Source organism: Vipera ursinii, assembly GCF_947247035.1.
Source record: "Vipera ursinii genome assembly, chromosome: 5".
Lineage (NCBI taxonomy): Eukaryota > Metazoa > Chordata > Lepidosauria > Squamata > Viperidae > Vipera > Vipera ursinii.
In genome coordinates this window covers 18,401,635-18,420,409 of record NC_139518.1, presented here as the reverse complement: position 1 = coordinate 18,420,409, position 18,775 = coordinate 18,401,635, and positions in this window count along the sequence as shown.

Sequence of the window (18,775 nt, the reverse complement as noted above, 5' to 3'; positions counted from 1 at the left end):
ATTTGTTCTTCTTTCACTTCATCTAATAATCCCGCTAATAGCACATTACAAGACGTTATTTACTCTAATTGTTGAATCTACCTTATTAACAGTTCTTCAGAGGCACTAATGCTACAAATTTGAGATCAGCACTTTGGTTCCAATGTTACAATCAAAACCACAAAAGAGGCAATCATCCATAAATATATTCATTGTGATTACGCCTATGCTTATGTGCTATAAGTGGGAAGGAAGGGAGGAAAACACTTAAAGAGCCTTCAACTTCAGTCCTCTTTCATAGGCATAAAAAAGTTATTAATTCTGCCACTTTCTACACCGTATCTAAATTTTCACTTAAATCCAAATTTATTAGATAACTTCAGTTATTGAATAGATTAGAAACAATTAAACAATATTTTGGATAAGAGTTCAGTGTCATTTCAAAAGTGAGATTATATATGCATTGCATATATAAAGTATTTTGCCCTTTTTGACGTTGCCTGCAATTGCCTGGTGTAACTGAAAGATCAGTCTGAATTCCTATATCAGCAATCTGCATGAAGCCAGTAGTAACCTAGAAATTTGCAATAAAGTTATATCTTTTTTTTTCATCTGCAAAGTCCCAGAGGGGAATTTGTTTTCAAAGTTTGGCATCTCTGGAACTTGTTTGGATATCCAAAAATTCCAAGACTGATCACTGAGGTTCTGATCCAGTGAACATCCATTCAAAAGATTTTAATTAGATGCCTGAAATATCGAAGCTCATTCAAAGCAGGGGTTTAGCCTACAGAAGGTCTCAAATTCAACCCTTAGAGTAGAAAAATAAGACTAAAACCATGATCAGCTTGAAACCTGAAAAAGTCATCATGGTCAGTCAGAGTTAACTAAACTGAACTATTTCGATCAATGGGTCAACTGGTAGATAATTGCTTCTTATATTTCTGAAGATTTAGGGTACAAAATACTTTCCTAGACTAGCAGCATCAAGCATCTCTCAGTTACATATGACTAGGACTAGGTTACAAAGTTATTAAAGGTTATTAAAAGTTATTTAGGAAGGATATTACCTGACAACACTGAAAGACCAGGTTCCCCAAGCGTTCTAGCTCAGTGGACCGGCAGAGATGGTGGCAGCAGCTGGGGGATGGTTTCATGCATGTGTATGTGCCACTTTCACAAATGCAGCTTTGCACGCATGTGTGCTTACTTGTCACTTCTGCAGCCCAGTTCCAGGCCACAGACCATGGGCTGGGAACCCCTGATGTAGAGAAACCAGTTGAACATTACTGCAATACTAACAAGAAGGCTCCTTCTGCATAGATGAAGAACGTAAGTTACTTAGGAGTAAAAGAAACTTTATATAGCTGGATGAACAAGCAGCACCTGTCACCTGCCCACAATCCTTTTATCTCATAATAAGGCATTTGGTGGCTTTAAGGCCTATGGTTTATGAAAGGACAGTTTCTTTTAGTAGTTAGCGCAAAGGAGAAGTTCGTGACTGAAGGCTAGAGAGCAGAAATTATACAGTGTCTGACATAAGCATTTAGTTTTATGACAAATGCGAATTGCAGGTGTGAAAGCCTCTTTTCAGAACTTCCACTTTCATCCTATTCCATTCGCAACCTTTTCCATCCCTGCTGGGATACTTTTACCTACTCATATGTTAATGGGGCAAATTAAATAGCATGACATCAAAGATTTCACATCTGTAGGAAAGAATTTGTCTTCCAAAGATTTGAAATGGACAAAAAAGACAGATGAAAACAAGACACATTTTGTCCAGATAAATAAAATGGCAGACTGATTTATACACAGGAAGATTAATAGAAACATATAGAAGGGCAGAAAGAAATTGGGAGGAAAACATGGTAGATAAATTAAGAAATTATATTTTTACAGAAATGTAAGGAATTAGGAATGCTAAACAATCTAGATTTTCCTTTGTCAAAAGGATCTCTTTGTATTTACATAAAAAGAAAGGCTAGTTTATCTCATAATAGTCAAAGTTGATGTTGGCTAAGAATTCTGGGACTTTGGCCCCTTTAAAGTTGAGGTCCCTCAAACTATTGGATAATAAACATAATTTGGCCTAATTCGGACTCTTTGATCTCTGACTTTTCAGATATATTATTGGGAAAAAGGAAGGTTATATCTGGTGTTCATTTCTGATATTGATACAAACAGTGTAGTATTTTTTTATATTTCTATTCTGTTCTCTATCTATTTTTCATCTGCATTTTTTTTAAAAAAATCTATTTCTATTATGCCACTTGTATTTTCCTCCTATTTTTAACTTATTTTTTTCTATTTACTCCATTAGTATTGCGAGAAACCTAGAGTTGTATTTTGCTAGATAGGTAGCCATATACATTGAATAAATAAATTTATCTTTTCTAGTTGGCCAATATGGGCAATATTGGGGGGGGGAGTGCAGTAGCTTTTGAGCTGAAAATTATTTCTGGCTTTTATGTGAAAAAGAATATGCTGAGAGTAGACAAACATTGTTTACTGAGTCCATAGAGACCAGAGGTGGTTGGATAAGATTGCTCTGGACTTTGGGCTTTGAAGTTTCTCACAGATCTGTGGACTTACATACAGTAGGATAAGGAAATCCAAATTTTCCAAAATCCAAGTTCATTCAAATCAGAAGAAATTATTTACAAAAAAAAATACACACTTGCATCTTATGCATTCTCCTGCAACTCAGCATTAACAATGCAACTCTTTTCTTGCATGTGCTTTTCAAGGATTTTAAATCTCAGCAAAATCACAGTCCCCTTTTAGACTTGAATCTTTTGAAATATTTTCCATCCTCCTGGGCATATTGGTACATGTCCCTTCTCACAACCTTGGCACTACTTTTTAAGTTATTCTCAAACTCTCAGGGCTTACCTTGGTTGGCATGTTGTGAAGTTTTTCAGTTTCCTGATCATCTGTGATATTCAGCAGAAGTCATTTTTATATTCTTTAAGTAATATCACTTGATCAGTATATAAAAGAAGAAACTGTTTCCAGTTTCCTGGTAAGGATACTAGCTCTTCTTTACAAATTAAACTCACCTGGACTTTGTCATTTGGCAAAATCCTGTCTTTGCCACATAATAAGCAAAAAGTTACAATCAATCTCTGCTGAGCTGTATTCAATCCTACTATACACCATGGAAAAATTAGAGACGAGCATTTCTGTGTTTAGGACACGGTGGCTCAGTGGGTTAGGACGCTGAGCTTGTCGATCAGAAGGTCGGCAGTTTGGCGGGTCGAATCCCGAGTGCCGCGTAACAGAGTGAGCGCCTGTTACTCGTCCCAGCTTCTGCCAACCTAGCAGTTCGAAAGCACGTAAAAATGCAAGTAGAAAAATAGGGACCACTCGGGTGGGAAGGTAACAGTGTTCTGTGCGCCTTTGGCGTCTAGTCATGCCGGCCACATGACCACGGAGACATCCTCGGACAAGCGCTGGCTCTTCGGCTTTGAAATGGAGATGAGCACCGGCCCCTAGAGTTGGAAACGACTAGCATGCATGTGCGGGGAAACCATTACCTTTACCTTATTTCTGTGTTTAATTTTGGAATGTTGTTAATGTAGCAAACCCACTATTGAGTAGCTAAATATACAAAGAATTGTCAAATTCCAGAAAACTCTTGTGCTAGTTTGCTACAGAAGAATAACAAAAAGTCCTTCCATTGAAAGGAAATCAAATCTTCCCTGCCATTCAGTCTTCCCTCTGATTCTCCCATTCAATTCTTCTTGCTATTTCCAGGGCAAAAGATTAGGAATTTACATTTGAAATTAAAAAAAAAACTTAACAAAGAGGTTAAACTTGACCAAACATGGCAGCTCATTCAAATAAAGATCCTTTCCTCCATGAGACTGCCATTCTATCTACAATGCTAACTGAGCAGGAAATGAAGGGGGGGGCTACAACTCAACAGGGTACTTGACCTTAGATTGTCCCTTTTGGAGATCTGGTCTGTAATGTATTGAGATAAGTTGCTTGTAAACTGTGTGCAACAGTTAACAGCCGTTATGGTTAAACTCCAGACAGCTTGTCTCCAGAGTAGTTACTTTGCATTTTAAGGTGGGAAATTACCATTCAATCTCATTGGCTGCCAACTAGCGGCAGACCAGATAAATAGCAGCTAAGTAGCAGTTGGAGCTGCTTCTGTTGTTACTGAATAAACCTATTCCTGTTTCACCGTTCTGCCTCATCAATATCTCACCCAACCAAGAACTTAACTTGGTCAATTACACTTCTTAAAGGGCCGGCTCCTTCTACAAACATAAGGTTTTCCTAAGGATGATTTTTCAAGGGGCAACTGGATTTTCTTTGTTTTTCCTTTGGTTCACTTCTCATCCAAGAAGGTTCTGAAAGTCCAGTTGTCTCTTGAAAAAGCATCTTTGGGACAATCATGAATGACCGAGAATCTCCACAGACATAAGGTTTTCTTAGATAACGGGCTTGTAGTGGAGGGCTAGGTTGGCCAACTGTGATGAGCTTGTGTTGTGCTCTTGGAATAAAATTCATCTCTGCTTGCAGCAACTACCTGCGTTCTCTGGTTTTGTTGTGTGTGGGGTTTTTTTCCCTTATTATGGCTTGGAACAAACCAAATTTTCTTCTAACAAAACTTAAAGAGTAAACTTAATTCTTGTCAAGGTTTATTGAGACTCTGCAGTCTAGTAGTTGAACTGTTGGTCTAAGCCTGGGAAATCCTGGGTCCAAATCTACCCTCGGCACTGGAAAGGTCACTGAGTCACTTTGGGTTAGTCAATCTTGCAATCCAATTTACCTCAGAAAGTTACTGTTATGAGAACAGAAAGGAGAGGCTGATCTAAGCTGCCTAAGGTTCCTGGAAGAAAAATCAGGCTATAAATCTAACATCTAAACAATAAATACATTTCATAATAAACTTGTTAGTTTTTAACATGACAAGAGACTCTATTGCTTTTTGTTGTCAGAGATTACTGATTTGTTCTGCCTGAACCTGACTTTCAAGGGGTCTGCAGGGACCTGAAGTTCAAGATATATCACAGTGTAAGGATATTATGTGTTTACTGGGACACATGGCTTCTGATGTGGTGTTTTAATTCTGAAATGCCTCCATAGCTTGAAGCTTATTTACAAGGTCTTTTTTCAATATGTAATCCATACATGCTTTCTTGGCAGCCTTCTATTCTTTTCTCTTGAAATGAGCAAAATCCCACTGGAACCACTAGTGTGAGATTATACATTTTTTACTTGTAAAGCTTGCTCTGAAAACCCTACGCCTAGCTAGGAGAGCATGCTTTCACATCTCCATTAATAATAAGGTATTATGGTAATCAAACAAATGACCAGGAGAGTGAATTAAAAGAAATCCCATGAAACTATTACTTACAGATCCACTTGTGAGCCAAAATTCTATGATTGTGTTTATGTATGTATGTATGTATGTATGTATGTATATGTGTATGTATATATGTGTGTGTGTATACACACAGAGAGACACACAGACACACATAAATACATATATGGCATGGCATGGGTCCAGATTATCTCAGGGAGCACCTGCTGCCAGCATCAGCCTCCCATCGTCCTGTGCGCTCCCACAGGGAGGGCCTCCTTAGGGTTCCGCTGGTTAGGGAATGCTGGCGGGTGATTCCAAGGGGGAGGGCATTCTCTGTGGGCGCGCCTGCCCTATGGAATGAACTGCCGATAGAACTTCGGACTGCCCCAGACCTTCGCTCGTTTTGCCGGGACCTGAAAACTTGGTTATTTGATCTTTCTGGGCTGGACTGAGGGGGTTTTAATTTAATTTTAAATTTTAAATTTTAATTTGTTTTAATTGTGGGCTAGTCTTAATTTAATTCTATTTTAATTGTATTTATTTGTATTGTTTTAATTCACCCTGTAAACCGCCCTGAGTCCTTCGGGAATAGGGTGGTATATAAAATCAATTAAATAAATAAATAAATATAAATAAATAAATGGGAGAAGTGTGTGTGTCCAGAAGAACGAAGCTGAAGTCACCAGCCTGAGGATGACAGATGAGATTTCGTCAAAATGTTGCCCTGATACCTCCAATTCTATGTGGGGAAAAACCCGAATGACCAAAGATCTACATACAAACACCCGCGAAAACATCAGAAAACAAATATATATACATGTACTCCTTGACTACAACCATTTGTTTAGCAACCATTCAAAGTCAGAACTGCATTGCAAAAAGTGATTTATGACTGGACATCACACAACTGTTACAGAATCTCCATGTTCATGTATTTATGATGGTCAGAGCATCCTGAATTTATGTGATTTTAATCTTCCCAGGCCGTTTCCAATAAGCAAAGTCAATTGGGGGGGAGTCTGATTCACTTAATGATTATGTGATTTATTTAATAACTGCAGTGATATGCTTAACAAAGGCATGTGGCAAAAAGGTCATTAAAATCAGGCAAGGTTCACTTAACACCCATCTTACTTATTGGCAGAAATTCTGATCCTTATTGTGGTTGTAAATCTAGGACTACCTTTATCCATGTCCATACTGTATATGTGTGTGGATGTATATATAGTATGTGTATGGGAAAGTTCTGTTGCATTGCATTGTGCTGTGTTATATTGTGTTATATTATGTTACATTTCATACCAAGTCCTGTTACTGAAACCTGTGTCATTACCACTTATATTAAGACATAACAGTGATTGCCTCTGAGTTTCTTAAAATATGTTGGAGATTTGCTTAGATACTTTAATATTTGAGAGGATAGTAAGATAGAAGTGAAGGCTCCATTATGGAAGCTCCATCCATCCCATCATTTAAGTAAAATTATGCTACTTCAGTGAATGATGCCCTATTAGGTGAACCCACATATTAGTTTTCTCATCATTGTATTAAATTGAAGGCCAAAAACTTTCAATTATGGAGAAATTTAAATGGGGATAACTCCAGATGGTCACCATAAATAAGGTAAATATACTAACAGAGTCAATGCTTCCACCAGGAAATCTAAATTTGTTAAAAACATATAGATGGAGAGGTTTTAGGTAGAAAAAAGTACTAATGAAGTCATTTTGATATAATGAAATGTGTCTGTTTCAAACGTATGTTATATAGAAGTATTTCTAAACCTTAGCAAGTTTAAGAAGATTTAACTGGCTGGGGAATTCTGAAAGCTAAAGTCCATATATCTTAAAAATGTTGAGTTGAGAAACATTGGTATACTGTATACTGTAGTATAAAATCAGCATAAGCTATCCAAAAATAATATTCTGAACATATTCAACAAGAACAAATTTTAGCATGCAAAATATGCTATGGGAAAGTTATTTTGACTTGCAAAGCAGACTCCATCTCTTCCAGTACATGAAATGTAAGTTGGTGATGCTTTATCTTAAGACAGTTAAGAGAATCTTAATTTGCACTGCAGAATAAATTGCATAAAGAAAGTGGGCTTTTGAAATCTCCGCACTGCTGAATTGTCAAAGGTATTGCACATCAATGCAAAAATAATATATAATCATGGCTTGTATATTTTGCTTTAATGAAGTGAATAAAATTTTTATTACATTTTTTTTCTTTTGACAATGACCTTGTATTGTTTTCTTTAAAAATAATGGGAATTGGCATAGATGACTCTATCTTAGTATTTGGAGATGAAAGGAGTATTTATTTATTTTTTAAATGTACTAGCCTGAACAAAACCATTTTATCACTTCTGTATTCTAAAAACAGCATTAAGCATTCCTGTCCTGAGATATTCATTCTGGTATCTGTGGCCAAAAGTGGGGGGAAAAACCTGACTTTCCCATTCTATTCAACTCCATCTATTGTAACAGATAGAAGTCCCTATTTATCCTACTCCATTGGCTTCTAGCATGATGCAAGGGGAAAAAAGATGTATTACTTTACTATGTAAGATACAGTTGTTATAGGATGAATTGGGGCAATTCCCATCGCTCTGGGTAGGGTGACCTTAAGCAGAACCTTTGGCTTTTTCTGTTGCTATGATGTACCTGATTTATCCCTCTCAGATCTATTACTTATATTTCTTAGGTGTTTTATGACAACAACAAACCACAAACGTGTATTTGCATTTGCATAACTTCCATTATGGGATTTTATATGGTGGTATTATGAAATACCAGATGGGGAGTGAGCTGCCACCACGTGGCTGTTTTGGGAAATTATAATATGCTAATTGGGTCTGCCAGTACCTTCCCCTTTGTGATGTATTTCCTATCCTGCTCATGATGCTGTACTAGGATCCACCCCTTCTGGGTTGGACTTCCTCCTTCTCCTTGTTCTCTTGTGTTCCATCCTCCATTGTAACATCTGAACACAAGCCATGCAGACAGTAATCCTGTTACTGTCTTTTGACCTTAAAGTACCATCCAGACTTCACCTGGCCACACCTTCTCTGCTGTAATATTCTTCTACATGCAAAATAAAGGTATTTCAGATGCAAGTGAAAAAAAATGAGACAAGGGTCAATTTAATATTTCTTGAGGAAATAAAACTGTGCAAAGCCAATCAAACCAACCAGCAGTTCACTTTACCAGGGGATGACAGCATTTTTACTTTGAATTTGGATCTCTCTGACTCTATAAAACTCCTATCTATTGGCTCTAGTCTTCTTCTTAGGTGAAATAATTTATTCCATAGCTTCCTTCCTGTGTCGGAAGCCTGCTATCATGTTTTCCCTTATTCTTCTTTTTTTTAGGCTAAACATTATGTTTTTAAAACCTTCTTTGTATTTGGCCTCCAACCATTTGCCATCTGCAATCTTTCCAGTCATTCAACATCCTTTTTCTAGTGTAGCGACCAAAACCAGACACAGAATTCCAGATACGATCTGACCTATGCAGCCTTTAGTGGAATTATCACTTGTTACGATCTTCAGCACTGTTCCCATGTTGATGCAAGCCAGAGTTGCCCTGTTTTGTTTTGTTTTGGCAGCTGCAGCATGCTGTTGGCTCATATTCAGTCTGTGGGCTACTCAGACACCCACTTAATCAGCTAATGTAGTCACTGTGAAAAGCAGCAATAAGATTTGTGTGGCATGACCTATTTCAAACAAGCTTGTAGGGCTGATGATAGTACAAACATGCTTCCATATCAAAATGGCAGGCAAAATTTAAGTAATCAAATCCTATCTTTTTAACATGCAGGATTTCATTGAAACATTTACACCTGCCATTTTGATACCATTTGTTTGTCTCCTGTAGATGCCCCTGATTATAGGGCTACAGAGATACAGATAAGAGGTCTATATGCCAGACTGTTTCAAGGACTGCTCTGTTGAAGAGTATCTTCCCTGAAATGGCTTTAAATATCCAAGGATATCCACGGCTGCATTATATAACACCCAGTCGCAGCTGAAAATTGATATGCCTGACTTATGTGGGTCAGACTTTACAAACCTTCAATTTGCAGTGTTTGTTGTTGTTGTTGTTTTTTACTTTGTTCATTTTAAGTTACTCACACTGTCTCATGGATTCACAATTCTCTACATTAGGACTGAGAATAGTAGAGCTGTTTATGTATTTTCTTGTGTTCAGACTCACTGCTGTCTATGGAGATTCTCAGGCATCCAGGTAATGATTGTCCCAAAAGTGCTTTTCCAAAAGGCAACTGGATTTTGTTTTTGGTTTTTTTTGCCTTGAAGACATTTCGCTTCCCATTCAGGAAGCTTCTTCGGTTCTGAACTCTGATTTCTGTTTGCTCGTTTTCCAAGGAAGATGATGTAGCCAACTGGGCTCTGTTAGTATATCCTCTTAACCTCTAGCACTATCTTCATCAGTTAATACAACACACAAACTTCTTCATTACTTTCATTTTTGCAGGGAATGAGGCTAATCAGACTGTGCTCCATTTTCCTATGGATAGCCCCTTATAGATAGCTCTCCAGAGCTGAATCATTCTAATCATTTTTTTTAGCATCGACCAGGCAGTACTGTACTAAATATCACATTGAAATGATTAATTGATTGAAAGAATGGGCAGAATTCATTCATTTTTATCTTCAGCATTTTAATATTAGAAGTTTCCATGTTAATTCGTATTTGTGTATATTATAGATGGATTTCATTTTATTGCAATTTGTTACATTGCTATCTATCTTGGGACATGTTATGTAGTTTAGTAGAGCTAGATTACTTTAACAGTTCTAGTGTGATATTTCCTTCTGAAAAATGTTCAAGAATTATAGCTAACATATAACATGATGCCCAGATTATTATCTGACATGCATCTTGCAAACCATTTTGCACCAATCTTGTTGTAGTTGATTTGGTTCTAGTTTGCTTCAAAGCTCAACTCAGAGTACTGCTTATAATTATCAAACACTGGACGAGCTTGATGATATGTCCCAAGAATTGTTTCTTCTCTTGTGAGAATGTCCAAATTTTGCATTCCTTGGCAAATTCTGTCTAGTAGTCCATCTATGGGCCAACTTGCAGCTCCATTGGCAGTGGAGCCTGATTATAGAATTCTTTCACTTGGTTTTTTAACACTGTTAAGGCAATCTTATTTCATGGAGCTTCTGGTACATAATGCTGTACCCAGTTTGACTGTAGCAAGACCCAATCTGGGTTGATCCTAGGGTCCAGAGATTTAGTCTTCCGAACTTTCAGATTCATGCTGAAGCCCATCCTCAGGGATCTTTTCTGTAGCAGAGTCCTAGAAGATGGGCTCCAGCATTAGTCCAAAAGCTCAGAAGAATCAAACCTCTGGTGCCGGTGACCAACCCAGATTGGATCCTGCAAACATTATCCTGAGACATGTGTATTGCCTTCATTTGTGAGTTTCATTGTAATTGAAGCTTTAATCTCTGCCTTGTGTTACGTTTTCTTTTACTTTTGTTGCATATCCCTGCAAGCATAGAGTGGAATGGCCATTTATAAAATGTCAAAAAAAACAAATAAAGCACCTTAAATAGTAAATGAAAATAAATATGTGATGTGACATAAAACTTTTACTGGAAAACTATTTTATTTATTTATTTATTTTATTAAATTTATATACCGCCCTATTCCCGTAGGACTATCCAGATTTTACAGTCTTCCATTATCAACTTGATTAGAAACCTTTATGTTATTAAGGAGAAGAGCTGGGGGAACATTAATTTAAGGAGGAAATATTCCTGTACACTGCTAGTGTCATTATTACATTATTTGCATCCATACATTTACATCTCATATTGTTACTTGTGATCATATTGTGTTTATTTTAACAAGTAAATGCCTCATTATATGAAAGCCATTTTTTCTATAGGAAGCCTTTTCTCACATGTCTGAGTGAATTCAGCTGCATTTTTTCTGGAAGGCAAGGCAAGAAGCACTTTACTAATTAGCATACTTAATTTCCACACATAGTTAATAGTTTTCTGCCATGTCTAATCAGAACAGAAAGTGGGTTTTATGATTACAAAGGAGTAAATATCATTCTGTGTGTTTTCAAACACTAAACAAAAACAAACTATCCAAGCATGATCTAGAATTGTCTCATTTCTGTTCTTGGCAATAATAATAATAATGCATGCTATTTCAAAAAATGGCTGTTTCAGGTAAATTTCAAAACGCTGTAAATCCTCTTCTCTCCTAACTTCAGGAGAGGGGAAGGTGGTCAGTGATTAACAAGAAAACAGTTAATATATACAACCACTTCATTCCTTATTATTTCACATTAATATAGCATAGCAAAGAGAACTAAGCTGATATTGGGGGAGTGGAGAAACAGGCGTTACTAATGCAATGTTTTTCAACCTTGGCACTTTTAAGGCTTTTGGACTTCGATCCCCAGAATTCTTCTGCCAACATGCTGGCTGGGGAATTCTGGGAGTTGAAGTCTACACATTTTAAAGTTGTCAAGGTTGAAAAATACTATCCTAATGTCATCTTCAAAGATGTTTGTTCTAATTCCCAGTTTACGGCTTTTGAGCTACCCATTGTTTTCCTACCCAAGTACTCATTAGATCCAGTCAAGTACTCACTTTTTCAATGATAGCCAAAGTCAACCTGAGGAATAGGATGCCCAATTCAAGTCTCCTGTCTCATGCAGTCACCAAGTAGGCTTAAGGGTATCCCTAGAGAGATTCCTCCTGCATTATTATTTTTTAAATGATTGAACATGTACGCTTTAACATATCTAAGGCTGATATCCTATGCCAGAATTATTACAAAACTCAGTTTCTTATCTATGAGCTGAGACTCATACAATTGCTACCCTAGTTAATTTTGTTTTATAGCAAAATCCCTTAAATTAGATGTGCCACGGTGGCTCAATGGTTAGAATACTGTATTGCAGGCTGACTCCGCCCACTTCCAGGAATTCAATCCTGAAAAGCTGAAGGTTGAATCAGCCTCCTATTCTTCCAAGGTCAGTAAAATGACTCACTGTTGGAGGCAAGATGCGGACTCTGTAAACTGCTTATAGAGGGCTGTAAAGTGCTATGAAGCGTCTATTGCTATTAAGGTTGCTGCTTTCGTTGCCCTCTTCGAATGCAGTGTTGAAATCAAGGAAACATTTGGAATTAGGTATATTCCAGATATGTTGGACTAGAACTACAAATTCAATATAAAGGGAGGGCTTGGAGAAAGATATTCTAAACATACAATTTTCACCTTCACACCTTGTGTGATATGATAGTTCTCATCAGGATCTATTAATCCTTGACATAAATATTGTTCAAGTGCTAATACTGTTCTATAATTTTGTGTAGGAAGCTAACAATGTATGGCCTGTTTATATAACAGATGATCAGTGCTAAGCAAGAGTGGGAAATATGGTATAAAATAAGGCTGAAGTAACTGGAGAAATACTAGGTAACCTTTCAAAGCAAACAATTTAGTAGGCACAGAGGAACTGATTGCAACAAGCATTAAGACTAACAATAAAAAGTATATTTTAAATATATTGAAACTGAAGCCAAACAAGGAAGTTAAGAGACATGTTGGATATCTCAATAAAAATAACTCAGTGTGTTACAGCTGTAAAAAAAAAGTGGATTTCATGCAAGAAGGAATAAAAACAAACTGCCAATATATTAATGCAGTTATATAAATATGTGGTTTAACATCAGATGGGGAATTATTTCACAAAGGCTAGTGTAAAGCTGAAAAACATGCTGCAAAAGGACTAAACATAATTAGAGGGCTGTAATAATTATCTCCCCTTCATGGGTTACTGCCTTGTCGTGGAGAAGGGGCTTGCGTAATTCAATGAAGCTATGCTGTGCAGGGCCACCCAAGACGGACAGGTCATAGCAGAGAGTTCTGACAAAATGTGATCCACTGGAGAAGGAAATGGCAACCCACTTCAGTATCTTTGCCATGAAAACCCCATGGACAGTACCAAAAGGAAAAAAAAGATATGACGCTGGAAGATGAGCCCCTCAGGTCGGAAGGTGTCCAATATGCTACTGGGGAAGAGCAGAGGGCTAGTACTAGTAGCGCCAGAAAGAATGAAGCGACTGGGCCAAAGCCGAAAGGACGCTCAGCTGTGGATGTATCTGGTGGTGAAAGGAAAGTCCAATGCTGTAAAGATTTTTTCTCCATAGGAACCTGGAATGTACAGGTGAAACTGAAAAAAATTAGAATATTGTGCAAAAGTTCATTTATTTCAGTAATGCAACTTAAAAGGGGAAACTAATATATGAGATAGACTCATTACATGCAAAGCAAGATAGTTCAAGCCGTGATTTGTCATAATTGTGATGATTATGGCGTACAGCTCATGAAAACCCCAAATCTACAATCTCAGAAAATTAGAATATTGTGAAAAGGTGCAATATTCTAGGCTCAAAGTGTCCCACGCTAATCAGCTAATTAAGCCATAACACCTGCAAAGGGTTCCTGAGCCTTTAAATGGTCTCTCAGTCTGGTTCAGTGGGAATCACAATCATGGGGAAGACTGCTGACCTGACCTGAATCCCATAGAGAATCTATGGGGCATTGCCAAGAGAAAGATGAGAGACATGAGACCGAACAATGCAAAAGTGCTGAAGGCCGCTATTGAAGCACCCTGGTCTTCCACAATACCTCAGCAGTGCCACAGGCTGATAGCTTCCATGCCACACCGCATTGAGGCAGTAATTGCTGCAAAAGGGGCCCAAACCAAGTACTGAGTACATATGCATGCTTATACTTTTCAGAGGTCCGATATTGTTCTATGTACACTCGTTTTATTGATTGCATGTAATATTCTAATTTTCTGAGATTGTGGATTTGGGGTTTTCATGAGCTGTAAGCCATAATCATCACAATTATGACAAATCATGGTTTGAACTATCTTGCTTTGCATGTAATGAGTCTATCTCATACATTAGTTTCCCCTTTTAAGTTGCATTATTGAAATAAATGAACTTTTGCACGATATTCTAATTTTTCGAGTTTCACCTGTAAGATCCATGAATCAAGGAAAGCTGGACGTGGTCAAACAAGAGATGACAAGACTGAACATTGACATCTTAGGAATCAGTGAAATAAAATGGATAGGAATGGGTGAATTTAATTCAGATGACCATCAGGTATACTACTGTGGGAAAGAATCCCACAGAAGAAATGGAGTAGCCTTCATAGTAAATAAAAGAGTAGGAAAAGCAATACTAGGATACAATCTCCAAAATGATAGAATGATCTCAGTTCGAATCCAAGGCAAACCATTCAATATCACAGTAGTCCAAGTCTATGCCCCAACCACCAGTGCTGAAGAGGATGAAATGGACCGGTTCTATGAAGCCCTACAGCACCTTATAGCAGGGCTTTTCAACCTTTTCATCCATTGTACCACTTTTAGGATATGGCAACATCCGAGTACCACCAGTCGCCTAGGAAGGTGTCAAAATCTTGATGACCAAAAAAAGGAAAAAAAGTGAAGTACAGGTAGTCCTCGACTTACAACAGTTCACTTAGTGACTGTTCAAAATTACAATGGCACTGAAAAAAGTGCCTCCCAAGCCACAGCTGAGCAAGACACCTTCCTTGCCTGCCTGGCGGTGCTCTTCCTCCTGTCCGAGGTTTTCATTGTTGTGAGCATTTCTGTTGAGGATTGGCAGTGGGGGTGGGGTGGGGGGTGTTTAGTTTTTATTCCCCCCATTTGCTGGGTGGTTGCAGCAGGTTTTGGTCACTTCACATGACCCTGGGACACTGTGACCATCATAAATATGAATCAGTTGCCAAGCATCTGAATGTAAATCGCAAAACCCTGGAGATGCTGCAACATTCCAGCTGATTGACGCTTCTTCTGGGCTCAGAAGCACCAGGATCAGTGCCGAGCTCCAGCTGGATCCTGGTGCTGATCCTGGCGCTTCCGCTGAGCCCTGACAGCCCTGCAGCTCCAGCCATCTCTCGCTCAGGCTTGTACGGCACTGCCACCAGTTCAACTCATTCCCCTCCCCCACTACTTTTCCAGGATGGTTGCGTACCACCTGCCAGGTGCCAATGTACCACAGGTGGTACTCGTACCACTGGTTGAAAAGCCCTGCCTTATAGAACTAACACCAAAAATGATGTCCTTATCATCATGGGGGATTGGAATGCTAAAGTAGGAAACCAAAATATTACTGGAATAACAGGCAAGTTTGGCCTTGGAGTACAAAATGAAGCAGGACACAGGCTGATAGAATTTTGTCAAGAGAATATGATGGTCATAGCAAACACTCTTTTCCAACAACCCAAGAGACAGCTCTCCACATGGACATCACCAGATGGTCAACACAGAAATCAGATTGACTATGTGCTCTGCAGCCAAAGATGGACAAGCTCTATACAGTCAGTAAAAACAAGACCAGGAGCTGACTGTGGCTCAGACCATGAGCTTCTCGTTCCAAAATTTAGGCTTAAACTGAAGAAAGTAGGGAAAAGCACTAGGCCACTTAGGTATGAACTAAATCATATCCCTGATGAACATATAGTAGAGGTGACAAATAGATTTAAGGAATTAGACCTGATAGACAGAGTGCCTGAAAAAACTATGGACAGAGGTTCACAACATTGTACAAGAAGTAGCAACTAAAACCATCCCAAAGAAACAGAAATGCAAGAAAGCAAAATGGCTGAGGAAGCTTTGCAAATAGCTGAGGAAAGGAGGGAAGCGAAAGGCAAGGGAGAAAAAGAAAGATACGCCCAATTGAATGCAGAATTCCGGAGAATAGCTAGTAGAGATAAGAATGCCTTCTTAAATGAACAGTGCAAAGAAATAGATGAAAATAATAGAATAGGGAGGACTAGAGATCTCTTCAAGAAAATTGGAGAGATGAAGGGAACGTTTCATGCAAAAATGGGCATGATAAAGGACCAATATGGCAGGGACCTAACAAAGGCAGAAGAGATTAAGAAGAGGTGGAAAAATTACACAGAAGAACTATACAAGAACGAGCTTAACGTCCCTGATAACCACGATGAGGTGGTCATTGACCTTGAGCCGGACATCCTAGAATGTGAAGTGAAATGGGCCTTAGGAAAGCTGAGCAACAACAAAACTAGTGGAAGTGACAGTATTCCAGCTGAGCTATTCAAAATCTTAAAAGACGATGCAGTAAAAGTGCTACGCTTAATTTGCCAGCAAATTTGGAAAACTCAACAGTGGCCACAGGATTGGAAAAGGTCAGTTTACATTCCAATTCCAAAGAAAGGCAGTGCCAAAGAATGTTCAAACTATTGCACCATTGCACTGATTTCACATGCTAGTAAAGTTATACTTAAAATCCTATAAGCTAGACTGCAGCAGTATGTGGATCGAGAATTACCAGAAGTACAGGCAGGATTTTGAAGAGGCAGAGGAACTAGAGATCAAATTGCCAACATATGCTGGATCATGGAGAAGCTAGGGAGTTCCAGAAAAACATCTACTTCTGCTTCATTGACTATGCTAAAGCATTTGATTGTGTGGATCACAACAAACTGTGGCAAGTTCTTAGAGAGATGTGAGTACCAGATGTGAGTACTTATTTGTCTCTTGAGAAACGTATATGCAGGTCAAGAAGCAACAGTGAGAACTTGACATGGAATCACTGATTGGTTCAAAATTGGGAAAGGAGTCCGGCAAGGCTGTATACTGTCACCCTGCCTGTTTAACTTATATGCAGAGCACATCATGAGAAAGGCAGGGCTAGATGAATCAAAAGTTGGAATTAAGATTGCCGGGAGAAATATCAACAACCTAAGATATGCAAATGATACCACTCTAATGGCAGAAAGTGAAGAGGAACTAAAGAGCCTCTTGTTGCAAGTGAAGAAGGAGAGTGCAAAAGTTGGGTTGAAACTAAACATTAAGAAAACCAAGATCATGGCCTCTGGCCCTCTCAATTCCTGGCAAATAGATGGGGAAGAAATGGAGGTAGTGACAGACTTTATTTTCCTGGGCTCCAAGATCACCACATATGGGGACTGCAGCCAAGAAATTAAAAGACGTTTGCTCCTTGGGAGGAAAGCCATGGCAAATCTAGACAGCACACTAAAAAGCAGAGACATCACCCTGTCAACAAAAGTGGAATTAGACAAATTTAAGGAAAACTTGATTATTAGTGTTTACTAAGTGGATATTTTGATGGCTGCATATAACAACTAGAATCAATGGCAGTATGGATTATCTACTAATTCTTACAGTGTACATAGCTGAAAAGGATTATCACCCTTACATCCCACTTAAAGCTTCTAGTTTGCATCTGGCTGACTCTATAATACTAAGTACTGCATTACATAGGTCTTTGGCCTGATCCACAAGGAAATTTCTTCTGTTGCTTAAATTTCATTCTCAAAGTGTGCATAGGTCTGAGGGATGTTGGAGCAATAATGAATTTCCAATGAAAGTGGAAAAATACAGTGAAGGCAAGGAAACTAATCTGAGAAAGGTTAATACTATAAAAAAGGAGAAAAGCTATTTCCTGCAACCATTTCACAAAGTACTTGAGAGGGTTATTTGTTTTCATTTAAGTTCTGTAAACATTCTAATTGTGATAATAAAAGTTGCTTTTTATTGCAAGAGATAAACATTTGTCAATAGAAACTACATGTCAGACTGTGTGTGACACCAATGATTAATTTGTTTAATGATCCATCTAAATGAAGTCAGGCTCTAATGATAGGAATACAAGAAAACTGACAACAATAAGAGAATTGAAGTTAGTAGTGATGTAAACAGTACAGGAAAGCACAAAAAGCATTGTGTTAGTTAAAAAAAGCAGTTCCTAATTCTGTAGTAGGTATATATAAAACCAGATCAGCAATTAATTTTTTACTTTTCATCCTAATGGCATTGTCAACAAAAACCTGCTTAAACAAAAAAAGTGCAATTTAAGACACAGTGGAGGTCTTAACTTATTGAGTGAAGGTCTTACAAATTAGAGATGAGACAAAGAGCAATACACTTTTAAAAAAAGATTTGGAAGTTAAAATATGGGGGACTCTTAGAGTGGATGAAGGAGGCTTCATGACAGGCCACATTTTTGTAGGGATTTTAATCCATGAATTAGCCACTGTTCCATTAAAAAAAATAAAAATGTAGAACATACAGCTTTTAAATACATATGTATACATAGAACTGTGGAAGTTTGTTATTCTCTCATTTCACTAGTGGCAATGCTCAGCAAACTCTAGCTTCAGTAACTATAAAGATGCAGCAACTGAAACCACACAATGGTTGACCAATTAGCTGCTTGAATACCAGTAGCCTACACGTAGTGTGTAAAGACTAAACCCATCTGAAAATAAGAATCCACTTGTGTGCAGACTACTATCTCTTTGTAGTTTATGACTTAAAAACCCTATTGTATTACTTCCTATATAGTAAAGTGTAGCTGTCACGAATAAATGCTTAATCAGC